Source organism: Artemia sp. Qi Xiang Cuo, chromosome 15, assembly GCF_049724085.1.
Source record: "Artemia sp. Qi Xiang Cuo chromosome 15, ASM4972408v1, whole genome shotgun sequence".
NCBI lineage: Eukaryota > Metazoa > Arthropoda > Branchiopoda > Anostraca > Artemiidae > Artemia > Artemia sp. Qi Xiang Cuo.
Window position 1 is genome coordinate 22,169,178 of NC_142808.1, and position 20,237 is coordinate 22,189,414.

Below are 20,237 nucleotides of genomic sequence, written 5' to 3' on the forward strand. Positions count from 1 at the left end.
TGAAAAACAGGAACTATGTCACATTTATGGATGTCAACAGCAATTCATGTCTGTTTTATGGTTTTCTCAGTGAGAATGAAAAAACAGGAACTTTCTCACTTGGAAAACCATAAACCACGTGGTCCTGTCACGAGTAGCACCTGTGAACTTGATTTACATAATCGCTAGGGGAAATTATTGATTCACGAAGGGGAGAATTAAGAAACATTAAGGCTTCTTTAATCTTAGGTCTGAGGGATAAACGTTCTTTAGGTCAGAGAGAAAAATTTATATTTTATTTTTAAATAGGGCTTCATTGATCTTTAGTGTCAAGAATTATAATTGACATCACTTGTTATCTTGGAATTATGCGGGAGTCTAGAGAGATAGAAATTCTATTTTTAAATACGGCTTCACGGAGCTTTAAGTCGGAGAGATAAATTGATATTCTAACGAAACCCTAATAGTTTAGCTAGGAAAATTTATGAGATGAAGAGATTAACGTAGGAAAGGGTTTCCTAGAAATTTGAAATGCGTTAGCGCAGAGATGCCAAACAAAAGGAACACGCTGAAATTACGTTTAGGGATTATTTGGGCGAAACCGTTTTATCCATTTTATGGGATTATTTCGGCGAAACAGTTAGAGACATTTTGAAAGAACATTTTGAAGAGATTTTAGAAGAGAATTTGAGGGTGAAACTCTGTGGTCGTTATAATACACAAGTTCCATTTGAACAGTGTTGTGAGGTCCTCTACCCCAACCCCAAAGGGTTCCAATCCCCCACCCCAATCCCGAAGGAAGCCCCCGGTACTCAAAGGTTCCCCAAGCTCCCATAGAGCCCCAACCCCCCAAACGCCCTCCTCAGACCCACAAAGGCCCACCACAGGTCCTCAAAAGGCCCCCCGGACCCCCAAAGGGCACCCCGGCCCCCAAAGGCCCTCCCCCCGGTCCTCAAAGGTCCCCCGGGCTCCCAAAGAGCCACTGGCGCCCCCAAAGGCCCACCCAGACCCCCCAAGGCCATCCTCGGGCCCCCCAAAGGCCCATTGAGCTCCCAAAGGACCAACGGGGTCCCAAAGGCCCTACACCGGTCCCCAACTGTCCCCCAGGCCGCCAACTGTCTCCCCGGACCCCCAAAGGCCCTCCCCCGGCCCCCAAAGGGCCAATCGGCTCCCAAAGGACCAATCGGTCCTCAAGTGTCCCCCAGACTCCCAAAGGCCCCCCCTGTGCCCCAAAGGCCCTCCGCCGGTCCCCAAAGGTCCCCCGGGCCAGAGAAGCGCCGCCGGGATGCGCCGTGGGCCAGGAAAGCGCAGGGATGCGCCGCAGGGAGGCACCGCAGGAAAGCGCCGCAGGATGCACCGCAGGGATGCGCCGCGAAAAAAAAGTAAACTAAAAAGTAAAACTTTCGAAATGTTATCCCCCAAACGCCCTCCTCAGACCCCCAAAGGTCCTCCCCTGGTCCTCAAAGGTTCCCCGGGCACCCAAAGGACCACCCGGCCCGCCAGGGCCCCCGGATCCCCAAACACCCTCCCGGGGCCCCCAAAGAGTCCCCTCTCCATTTTTTAATACTTTTTTATGGCTTTATTATATCTTTTCAGAACAAATTCCAGAGCCTATTTTCCAGATCCACTTTTCAGAACAACTTCAGAGCAAGTTACTTTCTTAATCTCCCTTCTAAACCCATTTTTCAACTTGAAGTACTTATCTTTCTCACCCACAACTATACTTTACAGATTTGGATACCTCAACACCAAGAAATATTTTTCAAAAGTCATTTCAGAGCAAGTTGCTTTCCTAATGTCCCTTCTAAACCCATTTTCCATCTTGAAGTACTTATCTTTTTCACCACAACCAGATCATACAGCTTTTTGGATACCTCAACACCAAGAAATACTTTTCAAAGATCATTTCAGAGCAAGTTACTTTATTAATGTCCCTCCTAAACCCATTTTGCAACTTGAAGTACTTATCTTTTTCACCCGAAACTATACTTTACAACTTTTAAGATACCTCAACACCAAGAAATACTTTTCAAAGACAATTTCAGATCAAGTTACTTTCTTAATGTCCCTCATAAACCCATTTTCCAACTTGAAGTACTTATCTTTTTCCCCCACAACTATAACTTACAGCTTTTTGGATACCTCAAAACAAAGAAATACTTTTCAAAGACCATTTCAGAGCAAGTTACTTTCTTAATTTCACTCCTAAACCAAGTTTCCAACTTGAAGTACTTATCTTTTTAACTCACAACTATACTTTACAGCTTTTTGGTTACCTCAACACTAAGAAATACTTTTCAAGGACCATTTCAGAGCAAGTTACTTTCTTAATGTCACTCATAAACCCATTTTACAACTTGAAGTACTTATATTTTTTATCACAACTATAACTTACAGCTTTTTTGATATCTCAAAAACAAGAAATACTTTTAAAAGACCATTTCAGAGCAAGTTACTTTCTTAATGTCCCTCCTAAACCCATTTTCCAACTTGAAGTACTTATCTTTTTCACTCACAACTATACTTTACAACTTTTTGGTTACCTCAACACCAAGAAATACTTTTCAAAGACCATTTCAGAGCAAGTTACTTTCTTAATGTCACTCATAAACCCAGTTTCCAACTTGAAGTACCTATATTTTTTCACCCGAAACTATACTTTCCACCTTTTTTGGTTACCTCAACACCAAGAAATACTTTTCAAATACCATTTCATAGAAAGTTACTTTCTTAATGTCCCTCCTAAACCCATTTTCTAACTTTAAGTACTTATATTTTTCACCCGAAACTATACTTTACAGCTTTTTGGATACCTCAACACCAAGAAATACTTTTCAAAGACCATTTCAGAGCAAGTTACTTTCGAATGTCCCTCCTAAACCCATTTTCCAACTTGAAGTACTTATTTTTTTCACCCACAACTATACTTTACAGCTTTTTGGATACCTCAACACCAAGAAATACTTTTCAAAGACCATTTCAGAGCAAGTTACTTACATAATATCCCTCCTAAACCCATTTTCCATCTTGAAGTACTTATCTTTTTCACCACAACCAGATCATACAGCTTTTTGGATACCTCAACACCAAGAAATACTTTTCAAAGATCATTTCAGAGCAAGTTAATTTCTTAATGTCACTCCTAAGCCCATTTTCCGACTTAAAGTACTTATCTTGCTCACCCACAACTATACTTTACAACATTTTGGTTACCTCAACACCAAGAAATACTTTTCAAAGACCATTTCAGAGCAAGTTACTTTCTTAATGTCCCTCCTAAACCAATTTTGCAACTTGAATTACTTATCTTTTTCACCCAAAACTATACTTTACAGCTTTTTGTTTACCTCAAAACAAAGAAATACTTTTCAAAGACCATTTCAGAGCAAGTTACTTTCTTAATTTTACTCCTAAACCCATTTTCCAACTTGAAGTACTTATCTTTTTCACCCAAAACTATACTTTACACCTTTTTGTTTACCTCAACACCAAGAAATACTTTTCAAAGACCATTTCAGAGAAAATTACTTTCTTAATGTCCCTCCTAAACAAATTTTGCAACTTGAAGTACTTATCTTTTTCACCCGAAACTATACTTTACAGCTTTTTGGATACCTCAAAACTAAGAGATACTTTTCAATGACCATTTCAGGGCAAGTTACTTTCTTAATGTCCCTCATAATCCCTTTTTCCAAATTGAAGTACTTATCTTTTTCATCACAATTATACCTTACAGCTTTTTGGATACCTCAACACCAAGAAATACTTTTCAAAGATCATTTCAGAGCAAGTTACTTTCTTAATGTCCCTCCTAAACCAAGTTTCCAACTTGAATTACTTATCTTTTTCATTCACAACTATACTTTACAGCTGTTTGGTTACCTCAACACCAAGAAATACTTTTCAAAGACCATTTCAGAGCAAGTTACTTTCTTAATCTCACTCCTAAACCCATTTTCCCACTTGAAGTACTTATCTTTTTCACCAGCAACTATACTTTACAGCTTTTAGGATGCCTCAACACCAAGAAATATTTTTCAAAAACCATTTCAGAGCAAGTTACTTTCTTGATGTCCATCCTAAACCCATTTTCTAACTTGAAGTACTTATCTTTTTCACACGAAACTATACTTTACACCCTTTTGGTTACCTCAACACCAAGAAATACTTTTAAAAAACCATTTCAGAGCAAGTTACTTTCTTAATGTCCCTCCTAAACCCATTTTGCAACTTGAAGTACTTATCTTTTTCACCCTCATCTATACTGTACAGCTTTTTGGTTACCTCAACACCATGAAATACTTTTCAAAGACCATTACAGAGCAAGTTACTTTCTTAATGTCCCTCCTAAATCCATTTTCCAACTTGAAGTACTTATCTTTTTCACCCAAAACTATACTTTACAGCTTTTTGGATACCTCAACGTCAAGAAATACTTTTCAAAGACCATTTCAGAGCAATTTACTTTCTTAATGTCCCTCCTAAACCCAATATCAAAATGTAAGGACTTATCTTGTTAACCCACAACTATAATCTAAAGATTTTTGTATACCTAAACACCAAGAAATACTTTTCAAAGACCATTTCAGAGCAAGTTACTTTCTTAATGTCACTCCTAAATCCATTTTCCAACTTGAAGTACTTATCTTTTTCACCCGAAACTATACTTTACACCTTTTTGGTTACCTCAACACCAAGAAATACTTTTCAAAGACCATTTCAGAGAAAGTTACTTTCTTAATGTCCCTCCTAAACCCATTTTCCGACTTGAAGTACTTATTTTTTTTTCATTCGCAACTGTAGTTTACAACATTTTGGTTACCTCAACACTAAGAAATACTTTTCAAGGACCATTTCAGAGCACATTACTTTCTTAATGTCCCTCCTAAACCCATTTTGCAACTTGAAGTACTTATCTTTTTCACCTACTTTCTCAATGAAAAAGAAATTAGTTTTTAATCAATTCTATTTTTCCAAATAATATAAAAATTTTCCACTTCGGTTCAGATTTTTCTCAAGGGGATGAAAAAATTTAAAAAAATGTTCCAAATTTTCTCAACAAAGTGAAGAAAAGTTTTTGATCTCTTCTGAATTTTACCAAAGAACACGCTCCAATTCTAATTCCTCCAGAGAAAACAAAAATCTTCCAATTCAGTTCTTTATTTCACAAAGACATAAAGAAATTTAAAGTTCAATTCTAATTTTTCGGTGGATGATAGAAAAAGTAATACCAAACTTGTGAATATTTTCCTGGAAGATAAAAAGTTCTTGTCCAATTTAAAATTTTCTCAACGAAGTGAAGAAAAGTTCAAGTTCTCTTCTGAACTTTACCAAAGAACAAACTTCAATGCTAATTTCTCCAGAGAAAATAAAAATCTTCCACTTAAGTTCTTAATTTCACAAAGACATAAAGAAATTTAAAGTTCAATTCTAAATTTTTCGTTGGAAAATTGAAAAAGTAATACCATACTTGTGACTATTTTCCCGGAAGATAAAAAAGTTCTAGTTCAATTTACAATTTCCTCAACGAAGTGAAGAAAAGTTCAAGTTCTATACTGAATTTTACTAAAGAACACAATACAATTCTAATTTCACCAGAGAAAATAAAAATCTTCCACTTAAGTTCTTTATTTCACAATGACATAAAGAAATTTAAAGTTCAATTCTAAATTTTTCGGAGTGAGATAGAAAAATTAATACCATACTTGTGATTATTTTCATGGCAGATAAAAAGTTCTAGTTCAATTTACAATTTCCTCAACGAAGTGAAGAAAAGTTCAAGTTCTCTTCTGAATTTTACTAAAGAACACAATTCAATTCTAATTTCACCAAAGAAAATAAAAATCTTTCACTTAAGTTCTTAATTTCACAAAGACATAAAGAAATTTAAAGTTCAATTCTAATTATTCGTGGAAGATAGAAAAAGTAATACCATAAAGTTGGCACCCTTAAAGACCTAAGGTCCAGAACTTTCACCAAAGTTGAAGAAAATTGCTATAACAAAATTGTGAATGGATGTGGGGGGACAGGGTAGGCGTCAGAGGGGGGTTAGTAGACCTCCAATCAGAATTGACTATCAAAACGGACACTAGTCCTTTGAATTTCAAGTAGGATTAGCCATATTTCAAGCTTGAAAGAGAACATTTTCTATAAGAACCTTATGTTCCCACGCCATAACTTATAACCCTTGCCCTGAGGACTGTCAGGGGGTTGTCATCATCAAAGACACAATTTCTATCTGGAAATCAACTATGCTAAACAAAATTATTATCTCAAAATTTTTATTGGATCTGTTTGGGGAAATGGTGGGCATGAGAGGGGTGTTACTTGAACTCCAATCACCTTTTACTAAGAAAAAGGGCACTAGACATATCAATATCCATTAGAAATATTCCATATTAATTTTTCTACAACACAGCTTTATATGAGAAAAACCCCATATGCCGCCAGGGTATAAATTACAACCCTTCCCATCAGGGCTGTCAGGAGAGTGTCATCCTCAAAAACATAATTTCCAGAACATTTTAGCTATGTCAAACAAAATAGTTATCTCAAAATTTTGATTGGATGTGTTTGGGGAAATGGTGGGTGTGAGAGGGGTGTTAGTTATCCTCCAATCACTTTCGGCTATTAAAGAGGGCATAAGCCCTACTAATTTTCTATCGAATGAGCCCTTTTGGAAGTTTCTACAACATCACTATCTATAAAAACCTTACATGGGGCATAATTTACAACCCTTGCCCCAAGGGCTCTGAGGGGGTTATCATACCCCTAATCATCCTCAAAGACCGAATTTCTAAAACTTTTCACCGCGTTGAACAAAATGGCAATCTAAAATTTTGATTTGATGTGTTTGGGGAAAGATGAGAGTGAGAGGGGGGTTGGTTGCCCTCAAATCACTTTCGACTATTAAAAGCAGCACTATCCCTTTGGATTTCCAATCGAATGAGCCCTTTTTCAAGTTTCTATGACAACGCTTTCAATATAAACATTATGTGTCCCCAGGGAATAATTTAAAACCCATAACCTGAGGGATGTGGGGGAGTGTCATCCTTGAAGATCTAATGTCTGGACCTTTAAACGAATTTGACAAACATGGGTCTCTCACAATTTTGAGTGGAGGTTTGTGGTTAAATAGTAGGCATGGACGGGGGGTGAGCTGCCTTCCAATTACTGTTGAGTATTAAAAATGGCAGTATCCCTTTCAATTTCCAATAAAATGAGCCCTTTTTGAATTTTCTATGACAATGCTTTCTACAAAAACCTTATATGCACCCAGGGCATAACTTACAACCCTTGCCCTGAGGGCTTTGGGGGGGGTGTCCTCCTCAAAGAACTAAGTTCCAGAACGTTCAACTACACTGAACAACATGGCTATCCTGAAATTTTGATTGGATGTATTTTGGAAAAAGGTTGGAACGAGAGGGGGGGTAGTTTGTCCTTCCATCAATTTCGACTATTAAAAAGGGCACAAACCATTTGAATGTCCAGTCGAATTAGCCTTTTTGAAGTTTCTATTGTAAAACTTTAAATAAAAAAAACTTCTCTTCCCCCGGGCTGTGATTGAATGTGTTTGAATAAATGGTGAGGTAGCGAGGGGGTTATTTGCCCCTAAATAATTTTCGTCTATTAAAAAGGGCAATAGCACTTTGAATTTCCAATCGAATGAGACCTTCTTCAAGTTTCTAAAACAAATACTTCAATAAAAACCTTATATGACCTCAAGGCATAACTAATAACCCTTGCCCTGAAACTGTGGGGGGAGTGTTCGCTCAAAAATTTACAAAACTCTCAACTATGTTGAACAAAATGGCTATCCCCAAATTGTCGTTGGATGTGTTTAGGGAAATGGTGGGCATGGAAGGGGTGTTAGTTTCCTTCCAATCACTTTCCACAATTAAAAAGGGCAATAGTCATTAAAATGTCCAATCGAACAAGACCTGTTTGAAGTTTATATGACAACACTTTCTATAAAAACCTTGTATGCCCCTAGGGGACAACTTACCATGCTTGCCCTGAGGGCTGTGGGGGGGGGGTGTCATCCTCAAAGACCTAATTTTCAGAACTTTCAACTACGTTGAACAAAATGGTTTTCTCAAAAATTTTGATTGGATGTGTTTGGGGAAAGGGTGGGCATGAGAGGGAGGTGAATGGCCCTCCAATTCCTTTTCATTATTAAATAGTGCATTAGTCATTTGAATATAAAATCAAATGAGCCTTTTTTTGAAGTTCCTATTACAATACTTTTTCTAAGAGCATTCTATTCCCCCATGGCATCACTTACAACACGTGCCCTGCTATATCTTGAAATCAAATATCCTCGACAAAATGGATGTCTCAAAATATAGATCGGATGTGTGTGGCTAAAAGGTGGGCATGGAAGGGGTGTTAGTTGCCGTCCAATCACTGGGCAAAAATAACAAATAATACATTGTGCAAATATTTCTCTAATATACCCCCAGGGCATAACTTAAAACCCTTGCTCTGAGGGCTGTGGGGGAGTGGAAATCAACTATGCTGAACAAAATGGCTATCTAGAAATTTTGATTGGATGTGTTTGGGGAAATGGTGGGTATGAAAGGGGTGGTAGTTGCCTTCCAATCACTTTTGACTATTAATAAGGGCACTAGCCATTCCAATTTCCAATCAAATAATCCCTTTTCCAAGTTTCTATGACAATTCCTTTATACAAAGTGCCCTGGTATGGAAGAAGAAGAAAATAAATAATACATTGGCCAACATTGTTAAGAAATTGTTTAAGAAATCCAGCCATGTATAGAGGCATTGCAGATGAGTATGCCATTATTCAGAAGAAGTTCCCCATACCGGCAAAGTCTATTGCACCTACTTTCCCCAAATCCCCTCCACAGAACTGGTCAATGCCCACAATAAATACAGATTTCTCAAAGTTGAATGAAGATTTAACCCCCATTGCTTTTGTCGAGAAAATATTTGATGAACTTAATACAGTTACTGATAAAACCTCTTCCAAATATTTGTTGATGGGTCAAAAATGAATGAGAAGGTAGCAACTAGTGCTTTCCTTCCTCACCTGAAAATTGCAATGGGCGAAAGATTATATAATAATCTATCTATAATGTCAGCTGAGTTTAAATATTATAGTCATGCCATTAGAACACCTTAAGGAAAACTAACCTTTGATTAGAAATTCAAATAATATTATTGTATATTCCAAATATTTATCAAGCTTTGAGTTGCTGGCCTCAGCTCCTCAGTATAAGCTGGATATTGACACTTATCATTGTCTTAGTATTATAGATAATCTTGCTTCAAGTGGCATAAGAACTTATTTTCAGTACATTCCTAGCCACTCTGGTATAAGTGGTAATCATCAGGTTGATGAAATAGCAAAATATGCTATAAATATTGACCAGCCAAGTGGGAGACCAATCCCAATTAGAGATATTTACCGATGGAGACTATCAGATATTAATTTTAATAAGATTAATCCTATCCTTTCCCCCTTTCCCAATAAGTATTTTTCTAAAATTTATCATAGAATTCGTTCTGGAACAAATGGACTAAATTTTCTTGCATTCTCGTATGAGTTTTCTAATTCAAGTGGTTCAATTCCCCTGTCCCCTCTTTGCAGGCATTGTAATGTGAATAATGAAACAATTGACCATTGCCTATTTGAATGTAATATGCTGACGTCTGCACAACATACCTTGCTTTGTAAACTGCTAAAATGCTTCAAACACCACTAAATCTCACTATCAGCCAAGAGCCTAGCCAACTGTACCTGCACACAGAGCATAGAAATCGACATCTGTCATATTATATTTAAACTCCACGAGTCGTAAGACCTACTGAAATATATAGCAAAATATCCAATAAATATGAAGAGATCACATTAGTAACTCAGTATCCCCAAGAGTGAATCAAAAACAAAAGGGCTAAATAGCATTACTGAAAAGCCCGCCTGCTGTTAAATAGAAGATTGTTCTTTATTTAGGCAGCGCTATTGTGCTGCCTATGGTTTGTTTTCTCTTGGGACTTGTTGTGATTTTCACTATTGCATGTCCTCTAGCTTCAGATTTCATTTAAAATTTGGTGTGATCATGACTGTCACATATATTCCAACTACAGATTTCTTTGTCTTTTATTTTCATTTGGGATTTATTGTGATGCTTTTTGTTGCATGTATTCTAACTATATGTGTCATTTGCCTTAGCTGTTTGGATTTATTCAAATCATGTATAATTTTGCATGATGTAATGGATATGAAACATTTCTTTCTCAGCTTTTCCCTGGTCTTTATATTTTTGCTTTAATTGTATTGTTAGGCCTATATAATTCAGTAACAACCACAAATTTCTAATGTCTGTCCCCTGACATTTTTGAATTATGCATAGGCACAATCATCATTTTACTCCTTTAGTTCAAGTCATAGAGCAGCAAATCAGCAATATCAGTTGAACTAAGAAACAATGATGTGAATTAAATTTCTCCTTCCATTTATCCTTGTGAAACAATATTGTAAACTTGGCACCCTGGGATTTTCTGGCCTGAAAAAATGACAGGCTGGACTTATAGCTGAAGTTCCATCAATACACTCTCTCAGCTGTTGGGACACTTAGTGCTTGAGTTTGGTGTAACACTAGCTTACTTGCAATTCAAGGAAGATAAACAAATCCTTCAAAATATCCAGCAGCATGTATCCAAAATACCATATAACCCAACAACTCTCCTGTGCCATGAGAGGCTTGCAGCATTAAAAATTCCAACCCTTAGCTACAGTAGAAAAAGAGGTGAAATCAGCACAGTATTCAATCAACTACAAGCCAACTCTTACTTGTCAATTCAAGCCCTATCCCCATCACCCTGACCATAGAATCTGGGGAAGCACCCAAAAAATTTCTCAACAAACTACTAACCACGGAAAATGTTACCACTCTCCCCCCTAACTGTGCTGCTGTACTTTTAAACTCCCTAAGGAATTGAACTATCCAACATCAAACCCTTGGATCATCCAAAAAAGGTGTCAACAAGGACTGGGGGCAGTAGGAGTGATGTGTACACTTGGATGCACAAGTGTTCTACACTCTTCAATGTATATATTAATGACGCTCCAAGAACCGTTACAAGCAAGCTTAGCCTGTGTGCTATCGACTCGAAGCTCATTGGTCCTGTTAGAACTCAGCAGGGTGTGACCTCAATACAGTCAGATCTTGATAGCTTTGGCAAATGGGCCAAGACATGGAGGCTCAAGTTTAATGTTGAAAAGTGCAAGGTTCTCCATTTTGGAAGAAATAACCCACAATGGCAATACTCGATGTCAGCAAAGGCTAGTGTGAGACAGCCACTCTCTGAGAGCCCCTCTGAAAGTGATATGGGGGTTATTGTAGCCAAAGACCTTAATTTCAACTGCCAAACCCGAGCTGCAGTAGTAAAGGTAAACCAAACTCTTGGTTTCATCAAATGTATAAAGACAAGTAGATCCCCTGCAATAATCACAAAACTATACAAGAGCCTGGTGAGACTAAGGTTAGAATTTGGAATGTGTGTCGCCACACCAATTAATAAAACAGACCAGATGGCTCTCGAGTCTGTCCAAAGATAGGCATCAAAATGTATAAAGGGGCTCAGAGACAAAGAGTATGAATGCCGACTGCAGAGCCTCAAGCTACCAACTCTGACATACCATCAGCAAAGAGGTGATATGATAATGACCTACAAACTGCTCAAGTCTGACGACAAGGACCTCTTTCAGCCTGCCCAGTTGTCAAGAACCAGGGGTCATTCAGCAAAGCTTTTTCAGAAGCGTGCTAATACAAGGAAGAGGAACCATTTTTTCTCCTACCGCATCATAAGCCTCTGGAACAATCTGAGCAAAACGACAGTGAGTTCACCATCTGTTGACAGTTTCAAAGCCAATCTTGATAAGGAATGGGACACCAAACTATGGCTAACGCAATGGGATGAAGCTGATGTCCCGCAGCCCTATCATCACTAACTGGCGTACACTGGACTCGTCCATATTGCTAGCAAGTGCGATTTAAGGTATTTAAGGTATTTAAGGTCATTTAATATATATATATATATATATATATATATATATATATATATATATATATATATATATATATATATATATATATATATATATATATATATATATATATGAAAAAGACTTTTTGAAAAGACTATGTCAGTATAAAACAAACAGAAATTAATTAAAAAAAAAACTTTCCACAAAATTTCCAAAAAAAAAAAAACATTTATCAAATTAATCAAACGTATACAAGTCTGCTGCATGCTTATTGCTGGGGCCCTTTGGCTGCCAGACTCCCAATAAATATATATATATATATATATATATATATATATATATATATATATATATATATATATATATATATATGAAAAGACTATGTCAGTATAAAACGAACAGAAAATTAACTAAAAAAATATATATATATATATATATATATATATATATTTATTGGGAGTTCAGATATTAATTTTAATAAGTTAATCCTATCCTTTCCCCCTTTCCCAATAAGTATTTTTCTAAAATTTATCATAGAATTTGTTCTGGAACAAATGGACTAAATTTTCTTGCATTCTTGTATAAGTTTTCTAATTCAAGTGGTTCAATTCCCCTGTCCCCTCTTTGCAGGCATTGTAATATGAATAATGAAACAATTGACCATTGCCTATTTGAATGTAATATGCTGACGCCTGCACAACACAAAAAAAAACATCCAAAGAAGGTGTCAACGAGGGCTGGGGCCAAAACGAGTGGTGTGTACACTTGGATGCACAAGTGTTCTCAGCCAAACTTTGAAGTCAATACTGGCAGGCATACCACAAGGAAAAATCCTTCTATGCCAGCATAAAAGAATTTAAGGTCATTTAAAGTAGTAATATTATATTTCATGTTTATTCAAAATATTCTGCTATTAGGACCAAAAATAGAAAATAATGCTGGGAGAGGGTTGGCCTTTATTAACTTGTAGGTTTAAATGGTATGACCTCTATTTCTCCTGTATAAAAGTATTGAGAGTTTCAGCTTAGCAGAGTAAGAGAGCTTCCACATTCCAGGTATCACTTTGGCAGGATGTCTCTCCATATCTTCCAAACGTTTTTGAAATAATGAGGCTATAGATATTACAAGTGCAAGCTTGGGTCAAACTAATCCTTTATACATAAGACTTATTATCTTGGGGAAACAATTGAAAAGGGTATATTTAATCAGCCCAAACTAGCACCAGCAGCAGACTTTTTAGTATGGGTACTGAATTTTAATTTATAGTCAATGGTGACTCAAGATCTCAATCATGATTTGCAGAGGATATTAAGCAGCCAAAGAGTAAATAAGAGGGTCAAAGATTCCAAAGATACCAAAGTGAATGACATGACAATTAGCAACATTGTACTCAGAGTCATCAAATAGCTACAAAATAGGCTTGGGGCTAAAATACTCTAAAGTTGCATTCAAATTGTGTTACCTATAATTATTCTGTGTATTAAACAGTAATACCTGATTTCTTAAGATATTTCCTTCTCAACAGCATTAATTCTGAAATTCTACAAAATTCTGGTTCTAAAGTTATGACTATATCTTGGCAGAAAAACTATAGGAAGCTACTTCTTCAGCATTGAATCCAGGGCCAAAAACAAACTACAGGAACGTATTGCCTAGCAACTATGTTAGGTAAATTTGAAGTTGGGAATATACATTTGAGTTGGTTATTATTAATTTTCTGTCTATTAATAACTCTAAGTGCAGTCAAGTCACTCTCTTTATTATAACTCTTTGTGTCTCCATTCTAAGGACTGTATCAAGTGGTATTGCCTATGGTAAAATCTCTCCAAATTGCACAGTTCAATCAGAGGGCACTTAGTCACCTATATAGTGCATATTGTGCCTGAACTATCTACTACCTACATGGTTTCAATCGCATCCACCATAAAAGGGATAGAAAAAAGTTGCAGACTAATTATTTTAAATTTGCAAAAAAAAAATTATGTACCTGCCTAGGTCCACACAAAATTAGTACCTCATAAATAATTTGCCAGTTAATGATGCCCTGCCTGTCTTGTTTGGGAGGATGTACAAGCAAACAGTTTTCTGCATTGGTCTTTATGATCAATTGGCTTATTTTTTTAATTTAAGTGATATTCTACCTATTTTGTATACTGTTTAATGTGATCTCAATTCACGTTCATATATATTATGAATCTTTCAGTGTATGCCCTTTTCTTTTTGTGTTTACTCTACTGTTTTTGTCTCTTGAGTGGGTAATAAATGTTTGATTGATTAAAATTAGCTAGAATGAAAGTGAAAATGTCATTTGATGGTTTTTTTATGCTCTTTCATCATTCACTAATTGCTTCTGGGGCTAATTGCAGCTTGAGCCCCTAGAGGAAACAAAAAGCATCAAATGATGTTCTCACTTTCATCCTAGCTAAATTATATAGCCCTCTGCAAATTTACCATGAACTTTACCCCCCCCCCTCCTAATGTGAAAATATATACCCTGGATTGTTGGTAGCAAAGTTTTGAATAAAAAAATCAGCCAGATTTTTAGTTGATGGCCGTCAGAAACTGCACACTTAAATTGAAATAGTAGAAAAGTGGTTTATAATTTGGTGGTGTAATAAATGAGGTCTGAATTGTTATAAATAAGTATTTTTGGAATATATTACTCTTGAACAACTTATTTATATGCTAGTGATATGTTTTAATCACTTTGAAATACCTTAGCTAGTGTTGATAAATTCTCTGTGTGGTTACAAAACTGATATACCTTTGGGGTCCCTTTAAGGGCTCAAGATGCAATTATTGAATTATGAAAGAGCATAAAAAAAGGCAACAAATGACATCTTCACTTTCATCCTGGCTATATTGTATAACCAACTACAAATTTACGCTATGTTAACTGTTTTCTGACTTCTACTGTTCTACATCTTGGAAATTTTTATACTTGATAGGTCTATATCTATTTGAATTTAGACAATAACAAATTATACCTTAATTTTTAGTTTTAGTATTGAAATTCTTATTATTTGATTAGAATTTAAAGCTATATCAATGGATGTTTTCTAAATCCAAAAAAAGAATTTGAAGATCTTTGAAACCTCATTAATTGGGATTGAGCAAAATTCTAAAGCTGAAAATACTTTTCTTGTACTTTATTTAAGCAAAAGATCTATTTTGCAAGGTTTCGATATTTCTACAGGTCAGTGCCCTCTAGAGGGAGAAAGAGTGGAGGTAGGTACTTAAGTTGGCACAACTTAAAGAAAAAAAAATTCAATTTTTTCCATGCTAAAATCTTTTGAAATTGCCAAATAAATTGTTCTTATAGATTACATTCATCCCAGTCATTGTTAATTCTATTTTTTTAAATTATATATAAAGCACTGGCAAAAATACAAAATAGTAATTCAACCTAACCTCAATTCAAAATCAACAGACTTGGTTGAGGCAGAAAGTCTCAACCAAGTCTGTTGAACTTGGCCAGGATGAACATTATCTATAAGAAAATTTTATTTGTCAATTTATAGCAGCAATTTCAAAAGATTTACACATTGCATTTTAGCATGGAGAAAATTGAATTTTTTTTTTCTTTAAGTTGGAAAAAGAAGGAAAAAAGAGGAAAGACTTGATGATAAAGGTTTTCCCCTTGGATAATATGTTAACTAGGATCATTATATATATTCTAAAGTAAGAATTGTTTTCTACACATGTCTCCTTATCAGAAGTCACAATTCTAAAATTTTACTGTCAATAATATGATTTGGTAAAAATTTACCTAGGGATGGGTCTACAGGTTAAAGTATGTCCAGGGAAGGTGGTTTGAAACACCTACCTCTACTCCTTCTCTCTCCAGAAGAGTTTGACCAGTAAAGTTCTACAAAATCATATTATTGAGTTAGGACAAAAGTGAATACACCATTCAATGCCTTTTTTATGCTGATTACAAATATAATAATCATTTCTATTGGAAATGAATTTCAGCCCCCTCCCCCTATATATGCCAATTCAGGGTTAGGTTAGGTATAGCCTATATAGGGGGGGGGGCTGAAATTCATTTCTGATAGAAATGCTTATTATATTTGTAATCAGCATAAAAAAAGGCATCAAATGGTGTATTCACCTTATTCCTAACTCAATAATATGATTTTGTAGAACTTTACTGCCTGACCTTTAAAAATGTGTGTGTTATAAAAGTGAACCCTTGCAAAATAGATCTTCTGCTTAAATGAAGAACAACAATATTGTTTTCAGCTTCACAACTTTGCTCAATCCCAATTTATATGGTTTTCAAGAAATGCAAATACATTTCTAAATTTTGAAAAAAAACATTGATATGTCTTAAAATTCTACTCAAATAACAAGAATTGCATTTTCAGAACTAGAAGGAGTGGAGGTAGGCTAGGTAGTTCAAAATATCTTCCAAGGACATACTTTAACCTGTAGACCCATCCCTGAAAGTTTCATTTTCCTAACCTAACCCCTTTCCAAGATAGCCTAAAGTATAATTTTACCATAGACAGTTCATACATTAAGCCATAGCCTATGAATATATTTTCTTTTAGTTTTGTAGCCTATATGTCCCAAGGCTAGGTTATGTAGGACCACCAGATAGGGATATTCTCAGAAGTGACAATGACTTTAATCCTTTGATCAGCATACTTCTTTTAGTTTCGCAAAACACTAGAACCTTATCATAAGTTTTATTACCTATAAATAATACAGCTCAAATACCACCCATTAATTTATTCTGTTTCTTCAACTGTAAAAGACAGCGTTGTCCATGAAGATATACTAGCCTCAATGGAAAAAAGGCAAGGGATGTATAAAAGGTGCGTGACTCAAGGTCACAAATGGATTACTATGCACATAAATTTACAGATTATGAAGGAAGCCCGGCTAAAACTTGGCAACTGATTAAGTCGGTAATAAGCCCAAATAGTGAACCAATAACTCCTAGTAATTTACCGTGGGAGTCGGATAGTGGTGTAGCCAATAACTTGTGTACCCACTTTTCAGAAGTAGGGCTAAAAATATCGACATCTGTGGAATGTATAAATGGTGATGGTACATACCAGAATTTTCTTACTGAAGCAAGTGATACAACCATTAACTTCAGCCAGTGAGATCGTGTGAACTTGAGGATATCTTAAAAAGTATGAAAAAATCGGCAGCTGAAATTGACTTAATAACCTTTCAAATAGTTCAAAAAATTTACCCAATTATATATAGTCATCTGTTGTACCTTTTTAATCAAAGTTTTGAATTTGGAGTGTACCCAAATTGCTTGAAAAGTTCTTTGGTTATTCCTCTGTATAGAGGAGGTGATAAGGAAGATATGAACAACTACCGTCCGATATCTCTGATGGACGACTGATGGATTATTTTGAAAAAAAGATTTTTTTTTTCACTCTAGTCAATTTGGTTTTAGAAAAAAATATGTCCACAGAGCATGCTTTATTATATTTGACAACATTTGTTAACGATTGCCTAGATTCAGGTTTAAAGGTGGGTTCAATTTTGCTAGATATTATAAAGGCTTTTGTCTGTGTTGATCATAAGATTTTATTGGCTAAGCTTGAAAATGCTGGAATTCGTTTTAAAAGTCTGAAATTAATTGCTTCATTTCTTGAAGGAAGAACGCAAAGAGTACGGCTGGTTACAGTCCTGTCAAAAGAGATGGTAGTAAAGTGCGGTGTGCCACAGGGGTCTGTGTTGGGTCCCCTATTATTTCTTGTGTACATTAATGATCTAAATGGATGCCTCAAACAACTGTCAACTCCAAGGTACACTGATTGCCCGGTGCGAGGAATACTTCCATGTTTTGCTGATGATACTCAATTTACAATGGCTGCGAAAACAGAAGCGGATTTGGAAAATGGCATGAAACAAGGAATGGTGATAATCGAAAGGTGGATGCGAGTGAACGAACTGCTTGTTAATCAGAAAAAAACAATGTTCATGTTATATGGCAGAAGTGCAAATAAGTACAGTAAGGTATCTTGGTGTAATGGTAGATGAATGCCTAAGTTTTAAAGATCATATTGCATTTATAAGTAGTAAATTAGCCAAAAATGTTGGAACTCTGCGGGAGCTGAAAAATATTTTCCTAAAAAGGTTATTAGAATGTTATATTTTTCTCTTATTCATCCATATTTGCTGTACTGTGTTACAGTTTGGTCGTCGATGTTCACTAGCCATTTGTATCCGCTCCGTGTGTTACAAAATAAAGCTGTAAGAGTTTTGACCAATGAATTGTCCCAGAATTCGTTAAGATCGAGGTATCACCAATTAAAAATTTTACCATTCTTTGGTTTGGTTAAATTTTATGTAAATTTGTTTATGTATAAATTTTTTTCTAATTTGTTACCTGCATGTTTTTCGGAACTTTATAATGAAAGTGACCATAGTTATGAAACTAGAAATGTTGAATTAGTTAGAACGCCGGTTCCAGTGACTACGAGATCTAAATTTTCTATTAAGTATATTGGTCCTGAAGTATAGAACAGGCTTCCGGCGGAAGTAAAAGGTAAGAAGGTTCTTGAGGAATTTCGTACTTCTTTGCGCCGTATTTGTTTTAACCAGTATTGTAGACACGGATAAGGTGATTGATCTGGGAGTGAGTATATGCTTGTGAATGTTAAAAGAGAAAAACTTTCTTGTGTGTTGATTGAGGTGATTGTCGGTATATGAAAGGAAGCATGATGAATCATAGAGTATGAGTGTTGAATTCCTTTAAGTTCCCTGTAAAAAATTGTATTATCCTTAGAAAATTGTTTAGTAGGGGTGGGGGAGGAGATGAAGAGTCAGAGAGTTTTATTTCCCCGAGGAAGTGCATTAGTGGATAAGTAGTTGAAGTGTTCCTTTTTTGGGGTCATCCCAAACACGCTAATATGCGTCGAGACCTATTTTGATACTGTTGGTATTATATGCAGTTCTGTTTTGTTAACATTATATGGAGATTTGTATGTAGTATTTTTTTGTGACCCATTTGTTAATAAAAAAAAATATATAATTAATCGAACTAATCAGACCCAGCAAAAAGTCCTTTTTTGGAAAAAGTTTTACCCCTCATAAAGTTTAGCGAAAATTGCACCTCGCACAACATTTGTAAATGATTTCACAAATTACTCCTTGGTATTACAAAAATATTGGGATTAAAGTGTATTTGAATTGTGTCTGAAATACGTTTCCTATCTTCATTTCTTTTGTGTTGTGAAATAACGGTCCAGTACCATCAAAGCATTGCTTAGAATCGCCAACCGAGATAATTTCTAACTTGCACCGGTCGTATGTTCAAATAATGTGAACCTAATACTAGAAAAGGTGAGCTCCTTTTGCGAACAGTAAGTTAATCATTTATTCAGTCCTTTAAAACAATGCTTAACTTACTGAAAGGAGCTATCTTCTAATTGGTGAAAGCAAATTATTTGTGTGTTTCTTCTTCAGAAGGCCCAGGTCAATTATGTAGTTGGTAGGATCCTACAATATCGGTAACAGAATTTTTATTTCAAGTAACTAATAGAGGTAATAATGTATTTCCCATAATAGAAAGAATCTCTCTGTTATTAAATAACGGCAAGCATAATCATAGAAGCAAAACACCCGGAGTCCATGAAACAAAACAGTTAGTTAGGTGATGAAGTCAACTATATCACGTTACTGCAAAATATTTTTAGTTTCTGGACTAGGAATCTGGTATTTTTGCCGCCTAACATCAAAAATGATTTCTGGCAGTGCTATATTTCAAAGTGGTTGCCAAATTAATTTAATTTCTAAAACTAATATTTAGCTGAAGTTCTGCTGTAAGGCAAAGACACAGTAACCTTTCTGAAAGTACATGGATTAGTAATTAAAGTATACCGCAATGGCATCCTTGGGAATAGAGACTTAATACCAGAACTGCAAAGTCACTATTTTTTCTTCTGCCACCTCTTTTTTCAGTGGTAGTTGCATCCAATCTCTTTTCAGGACATCAGCATTTATCTCACTGAAAGAGTCCCTGAATATGTGAAAAAAAACTGTAGAAGAAGCAGAACCGGAAAAAGAAGCATATGGTTAAGACTTGTAAAACATTTGATGTGCTAATGTTCGCTTTAACTCTTTCCTGATTTCGAGCACAACTTGACATGTTATAACGCAGAGAAATGTTCTTTCGTCACAGCTAGCTACCTTACTTGAAGTTTCTGACTTTGTATTTGATCAAGTCTGAAGAATTCAAATTTCCCAATTGGTCTCAGTTTCCATTGTTTTG

The 20,237-nt window shown here is 35.7% G+C and overlaps 1 protein-coding gene across 6 annotated transcripts in view; it reads right to left on the reverse strand.

Annotated features, from left to right (window-relative positions):
* Window positions 1-16,724, reverse strand: part of sw (cytoplasmic dynein 1 intermediate chain short wing) — a 96,478-nt gene extending 79,754 nt beyond the window's left edge. For all 6 annotated transcript variants that reach the window (XM_089101737.1, XM_089101734.1, XM_089101733.1 and 3 more), the window contains exon 1: window positions 16,694-16,724. The gene's annotated coding sequence lies outside the window, so the exon portion shown is untranslated. The remainder of the gene's footprint in view (window positions 1-16,693) is intronic.
* Between the last annotated feature and the right edge of the window lie 3,513 nt (window positions 16,725-20,237).